The sequence below is a fragment of the Megalobrama amblycephala genome, linkage group LG15, assembly GCF_018812025.1.
Source record: "Megalobrama amblycephala isolate DHTTF-2021 linkage group LG15, ASM1881202v1, whole genome shotgun sequence".
Classification (NCBI taxonomy): domain Eukaryota; kingdom Metazoa; phylum Chordata; class Actinopteri; order Cypriniformes; family Xenocyprididae; genus Megalobrama; species Megalobrama amblycephala.
The window spans coordinates 7349871-7357650 of record NC_063058.1 but is presented as its reverse complement, the minus strand read 5'-3'; positions in this window follow the sequence as shown (position 1 = coordinate 7357650).

Genomic DNA, 7780 nt, shown 5'->3' with positions numbered 1-7780 from the left:
ATGGATCAGTCGTCTCTTCTGATTGGTTTATAACTTTTGACAGCATTTAATCCAAAAGCAAATTAATTTCTGCAAGAGCACGGAGAGATTCGTGAGCGAACATGTGCAGTTTGAGCGCGCAGGACACGTTTGAGCACGCAGGAAACAGTTTGAGCGTGCACACGCAATATCTGAGCGAGAGGAGAGGCAGTTCATAAGAGAGCACTGTATATTTGAGCGCGCGCGTCCAGAAAGGCAAAGGAAATCCGCGCGCGAGCGGACAGATTTGCGCGAGAGCAGAGGAAATCCGCGCGCGAGCGGACAGATTTGCGCTCGCGCATTACATTGATATGCTCTCGCGTCACAATAATGTGCTCTCGACAATTGACAGTAAAATAACGCCATAGCGTGCACTCTAGCAATGACTATAATCACTCTTTAATGTTGTTATGCGCGCATAAAGAGCATGTATCCATTAACAAAAAAATGGTTTGGGTAAATATTAAACAAACAAAATAAACACATAGAAAATATATAAACAAGCAAGGAAATCAAATCAATTACTTACAAAAACATAAAAAAAAAAAACTAGAACCATTTAATAAATGTGGCCTTAGCCGTCACACCCTAATAATATTATTCCCTGAGGATTATTATTAGGGCCAAAACCCTGTAAAGGGCTGAAAGCCCTATTGTTTTCTTTAGGATTATTATTAGGGCCCAAGCCAATGAAATGGCGAAGGGCCCTCTTGATCCCCTAAGGATTATTATTAGGGCCAAAGCCCTGTAAAGGGCTGAAGGCCCTATTGTTTTCTTTAGGATTATTAGGGCCCAAGCCAATGTAATGGCTGAAGTCCCTGTTGTTTTCTTTAGGATTATTATTAGGGTCAAAGCCAAAGGCTGAAGGCCCTATTGTTTTCTTTAGGATTATTATTAGGGCCAAAGCCCTGTAAAGGGCTAAAGGCCCTATTGTTTTCCTTAGGATTATTAGGGCCCAAGCCAATGAAATGGCGAAGGGCCCTCTTGATCCCCTAAGGATTATTAGGGCCCAAGCGAATTAGCGCAGGGACCTCTTGATCCCCTAAGGATTATTAGGGCCCAAGCCAATGTAATTGCGAAGGGCCCTTTTGTTCCCCTAAGGATTCTTTTTAGGACCCAAGCGAATTAGCACGCAGGGCCCTCTTGATTCCCTAAGGATTATTATATTATTATTAGGGCCAAAGCCACAGGCTGAAGGACCTTTTGTTTTCTTTAGGAAAATTACTTTTTTTCTAAGTTTTTGGGGTTTTTGGGGGCCTTAACATGCTCAAAAACTCTTGAAACTTTGCACACACATCAGAATTGTCGGCCATCAGGGCCGGGCAGAAGCTGGTACCCGGGCGTGGCAGGGGGGCTCGACAAAAAATTGGTCCATATATCAAACACGCTTGCATGTATTTGTATGAAACTCAGTACACATATAGACCTCATCGGGCCGAACAACTTTCATGCTTTAAGTTATACGCCAGCTCAACAGGAAGTCAGTTATTATGGGTTGTTTGAAAAATGCATGCTCTGGAATTTTATATACTCCTTCTAGACGATTAATCCGTTCACCACCAAACTCGGTCAGCATGGAGTCAAGACATTGAGGATGCTAAATTGCGAGCGGATTTTTGATATCTCGAACGGTTTGGCTGTGGCAAGGCAACAAATTTATGGCGAGAAAAGGGAAACACGAAATGTGTTATAACGTCTGCATACATTGATTGATTTTTATGAAACTTCACTTGTGTGTTCGTTATAGGAGTCTGATCACATGAATGTGACTACTGTGAGTCAAAGTTATAGCGCCACCAACTGGCAGCAGGAAATGTGTTACTTTCAGCATGCTTTGAGATAACCATCTTATTTTTACCCGATTTGCTTCAAACTTCATTTAAATAATGTCAAAACATGGCAGATGTAGACCTTTGAAAAGAATCGTGATATCTCAAACACAGTTGCCTTGGCAACACATCAAACTTTAATATTGATTTTGAATGCTTTTGAGACTCTTAGCATGCTTCAAATTGTTTGAAACTCCACACACACATCAGGATTGTTAGCCAGTAGACATGGGCAAAGCCTTAGAAATGGGCAGGGAGGAGGGGCTCTATAGCGCCACCTTATAGTGCAGTAAATGTGGTGTGAATTTGACATAGTCCTTTTATGCTTAACTGTTTTAAATGCCCATTGCCCGCTGTGCACAGTTGCCCTGAAGCTACCGGGGTGGCGGTGCCACTGGGCTTTGGCCCGTCATCGCTGCTCGCAGTTATATATATATTTTTTTTTCGTCTTCCGGGGCTTTTTGGGGGCCTTAACATGCTCAAAAACTCCTGAAAATTGGCACACACATTGGAATCCGCGGCCATTAGGACGCTGCAGAGGCTGGTACCCGGGCGTGGCAGGGGGGCTTGACAGCACCCCCTTGAAGCACCCACTAGTGAGGACATTTGACTGGCCCTCACTATTTTAAAAGGCTTATAAATCAGCCAAACTATGTTTTATTTAAATCTAGTGATGGTTACGTGTTTCTGTGATGGGTAGGTTTAGGAGTAGGGATTGGGTTAGGTCATAGAAATGGAAGTCTATGCAATGTCCTCACTAAGACATAAATACAAACCTGTGTGTGTTTACCCATTTTTGATGAACTTATAGAAATATTGAACTGCAAATGATAACTTCACACTCATTTGAAATTGAACCATGACATTACCATGACCAATCGTTTCCCTAGATAAGACCCTTATTCATCGTCTGGTATCATCTGATATCATTTAAAGCCCTTTGAAGCTGCACTGAAACTGTCATTTGGACCTTGAACCATTTGGTGCCCATTGAAGTCCATTATATGGAGAAAAATCCTGGAATGTTTTCATCAAAAACCTTAATTTCTTTTCGACTGAAGAAAGAATGACATAGACATCTTGGATGTCATGGGGGTGAGTAAATTTTCAGCAAAAGTTTATTTAAAAGTGGACTAATCCTTTAAGGCTGGATTAGATTTCTTGGAGCACTGTGGAGTTTGCACAAATAATAGTATATAATTTGATCTAAAATTTTTATTTTATTTTTGGAGGTTGTCTGAGAAAAAAACACAGACATCGAAGATTAGGATGATATTCTGCACTCATTTGAAATTGACTTATGACATTCTATGACATGAAAGTCATCTCAATTTAAATGATTTCATGGATGTGGCTGTTGTGGTTTGTGATCATAGGAGCATCAGCTGCTGCAGTAAATGTGGTGTCATTGGCCCGTCATCGCTGCTTGCAGCTATATATATATTTTTTTTTCTGTCTTCCGGGGCTTTTGGGGGCCTTAACATGCTCAAAAACTCTTGAAAATTGGCACACACATTGGAATCCGCGGCCATTAGGACGCTGCAGAGGCTGGTACCCGGGCGTGGCAGGGGGGCTTGACAGCACCCCCTTGAAAAAAGTCAGAAAACTTGGTCCATATATTAAACACACTTGCACGTATTAGTATGAAACTCGGTACACATATAGACCTCATTGGGCCAAACAACTTTCATGCTCTAAGTTCTACTCCACCCCAACAGGAAGTCAGCTATTATGGGTTGTTTGAAAAACGCATGCTCTGGAATTTGATATACTCCTCCTAGGCGATTAATCCGATCGCCACCAAACTCAGCATGAAGTCAAGACATTGATGATGAAAAATTGCCAGCGGATTTTTGATATCTCGAACGGTTTGGCCGTGGCGAGGCAACAAATTTATGGCGAGAAAAGGTAAACAGGAAATGTGTTATAATGTCTGCATACATTGATTGATGTTTATGAAACTTCAGCTGTGTGTTTGTTGTAGGAGCCCGATCACATGGATGTGACTATTGTGAGTCAAAGTTATAGCGCCACCAACTGGCAGCTAGAAGTGTGTCACTTTCAAAATGCATTGAGTTCACTCTGTTATTTTTACCTGATTTGCTTCAAACTTCATCAGTGTAATGTCAATACACAGCGGATGTAGACCTGTGACAGGATTTTTGATATTTTAAATATTGTTGCCATGGCAACAAGTCAAACTTTAATATTCGTTTTGGAAGCTTTTGAGACTCTTAACATGCTTCAAATTGCATGAAACTCAACACACAGATCAATACTGTCGACCAGTAGACATGGGCAAAACCGTATAATCGGGCATGGAGAAAGGCCTCTGTAGCACCACCTTTTGACAAAAGTGGGGGTGGGCTAGTTTTTCCTACAGTCACCAGACTCAGTACACATATTGTTCTCATCAAGCTGGACAATTTTCTAATTTACATTCATTAGCTCCGACCAACAGGAAGTCAGCTATTTTGGTTTGAATGTTAATTTTTTGAAAAAAAAACAGGCTATGAATTTTATACTACTACTCCCACAGGGTTTATACAATTTACACCAAACTTTTTTAACTTGGTTAAGACATTGAAGTTGTTTAATTGCAAACAGATGTTGGATATCTCAAACGGTTTGGCTGTGGCGAGGCAACAAATTTATGGCAAGACAAGGTAAACAAAGTGTTATAACTTTTGCATACAATAATTGATTTTGATTAATCTTCAGCTGTGTGTTCGTTGTAAAAGGCTGATCTCATGTATGTGACTATTGTGAGTCAAAGTTATAGTGCCACCAACTGGCAGCAGGAAATGTGTTACTTTCAGCATGCTTTGAGATCACCCTCTCATTTTTACCCGATTTGCTTCAAACTTCATTTGAATAATGTCAAAACATGGCAGATTTAGACCTTTGAAAAGAATCGTGATATCTCAAACACTGCTGCCTTGGCAACGCATCAAACATTAATATTCGTTTTGGATGCTTTTGAGACTCTTAGCATGTTTCAAATTGTTTGAAACTCCACACACACATCAGGATTGTTAGCCAGTAGACATGGGCAAAGTCTTAGAAATGGGCAGGGAGGAGGGGCTCTATAGCACTACCTTGTAGTGCAGTAAATGTGGAGAGAATTTGATATAGTCCTTTGTAGCGATTTTGTACCGTTATTAACCAATTTATGGGTGAAATATATGAATATAATAAATCATAAAGCTTTATGATGAATTATGATACATATGTCGACCCAAGAGGGAATTAGGTACATATATGTGAATCAATTACAACAAATCATAATTAATTACATATATGGTCAGTTGTAGTTTATTAGTTGTTTTAAAGAAACTATACCCCAGTTTGTCCAGCAAACTGTTAAGTTTTCCACAGATTATTATAAAGGAAATGTTATCCTCTGGCCACAAGGATAAATTCCTATGATAGCATCAAACGCAAAGCGATTGTGCTAGATCGAAACATTAAAGTGACCTGGGTTTTATGAATGAGCAAAAGAACAAAAAGCATGGGTATAATGTGTTTAATATATGAAAACTACTACTACAGAGGTTATATGGCTATACACAGGGCAGATACATATATACAGAAGTGAAAGTAAAGAAATGGAAAGAGAGAAGAGAGGTGGCAAACTTACTAACAATCCTTTGCTAACAGTCCTTGAGAGGCAGCACAGAAATCAGTTTCATTATCTAAGATTCAGAAACGGTACTTGCATCAGTTTGCTTGCTGAGTTTCGTTTCAGTGCTGCTGCAGTTCATTGGCTTCTTCCGTTTCTGCAGGAGGGTTTGAACTGAGGACGTGAAAGTTAGTTTCGCCGGAGAGATGGTGGTCCTGAGAGATGAGCACGATGGAAGCGCGTCGCCGTGACGTCCAGGAGAGACGTGCGTGAGTGGGTGAGGGATGATTCAGGGCAATCGGGAGAACACCCAGAAAAGTTGTGTGTTGGTGCTTTTATGGAAAACCAAGCTAACACACCTCCTTGGTTGGAATAGCCAATGACATAGGTGCAAAGTTGGCGGGCAAACTTTTCCTTTGTCTTGTCTTGTGGCTTGATTTGCATAATTTATGGAGGTATCAGATAGGGGTGTATTTTCTTCAAAGTACCATTAAACATAGAACAGTGCATTTTGTAGTTATGTGACATACATAGGTGAATGAGATGTGGAAAGAGCTTTAAAACGAATCCAAACTTGACAGATAAGAAAAGCATGTAAAAGAAGTTATGGTTTACAGACAAATTCCATCATTAAAACTAACACTAGCACAACTACACTCATTTAAACTAAGTCTAAACACTAGGTAACATACATGCACTTGACATACATGACGGGTACATTTTGGCACAGTTTTGAGAATAACTGTACATACAATCTCTAAGCATGTTTGTGTGTTTTTGTGTGTGTCTGTGTGTGTGTGGTGTGTGTTGCAATGTGACTAGTCTGGCCCTTAATCTGCATGAGGGGCCCTTTGATGTCCCAAGAGCTAGGAAATGGGGTTCTCTGTATTACCTCAGAGGGTCCATGAAAGTGCCAAAGGTGCTCGTCTTTCGCAGACTGGCCGGAACCGGTGTGAGATTTACAACACAGTTCAGCAGGCTAACAGCATTCTGAAGATTCCAGATTTTATTGCCCAGTCTAATATTTGTACATATGCTACACCTTTGATGTTTAACCGTTTTAAATGCCTATTGCTCGCTGTGCACAGTTGCCTTGAAGCCACCGGGGTGGTGGTGCCACCGGGCTTGGGCCCGCCGTCGCTGCTCACAGCTATATTTGTAAATTGTCTTTCTAAATGTTTCCTTAGCATGTTGCTAATGTACTGTTATATGGTTAAATTTACCATTGTTTCTTACTGTATTCACAGAGACCAGAGCATGTCGTTATTTTCATTTTTAACCCTGAAAATGCTTGTAGTCTGTATAATTCATAAACATATCTGCATTCTTTTTAAATCTCTCCAACAGTGTATCTTTAGCCACGCAGCATTATCAAACTCATTCAGAATCAAATGTAAACATCCACAATATGCCATACTTACTCGATCGGATATGCTGTATCAGAAACAGTTTGTATTGTGAACTTCATTATTGTTTATGCAATGTTTAATGGAGTCGTGAGCTTAGGTAAAGAATATACACTAAAAAGAAGCGACACTCAATAGAACATTCTATTGTAACATCAGCACCCAGCAGCAGCCCTGCATTTCCGCCATTTTGTAGTGAAAGCGACTCGGCAGTCCACTAGTTTATATGGCAATATCAGCTGCTTTGTAAAAAAAAAAAAAAAACCTATGTTAAAGCTGAAATCCAACCTGAATGATGACAACACAGAATAAAATACTATCACTAGTAATCAATCAAATCCTTTTAACAGTTTACTTTTGTCACAGACTCGCCAGGCTCATCCATCAGCCAATCACAGCGCACTCCCTCACCAGAGATCTAACCACACGCACCTGATCCTCATCGTCACTCAATCACCACCAGGTACTTAAGCACAGCACCCACCTCAGTTCACTGTCCGGTCTCGTTGATACAAGGACTACTATTCCGATGCTCCAGTTCATTGAGAATACTTACCCATTCCGTTCCAGCATGCTTCCCAGTCTTCATGCAAAGTATCTGTGTGTGTGTCTCCCTACCATCTCCGTGAGTCACCAATCATCCACGAGTCATCCACCTGCAAGAGAAAGGACATTATTACCACTTCTGTTTCACCATCTCTAATACCCATTTAACCATTACTTACCTGCACTTCTGTTAATCCTTGCTGTTTGAAAATAAACTATATTATATCTGCAAACCTGTTGTAAACCTACATCTTGGATGCCCTGGGGGTAAGCAGATAAACATCAAATTTTCATTTTTGTGTGAACTATCCCTTTAATAATTACAGTAATGTATTGCTCATTGTTAGTTCATGTTAGAA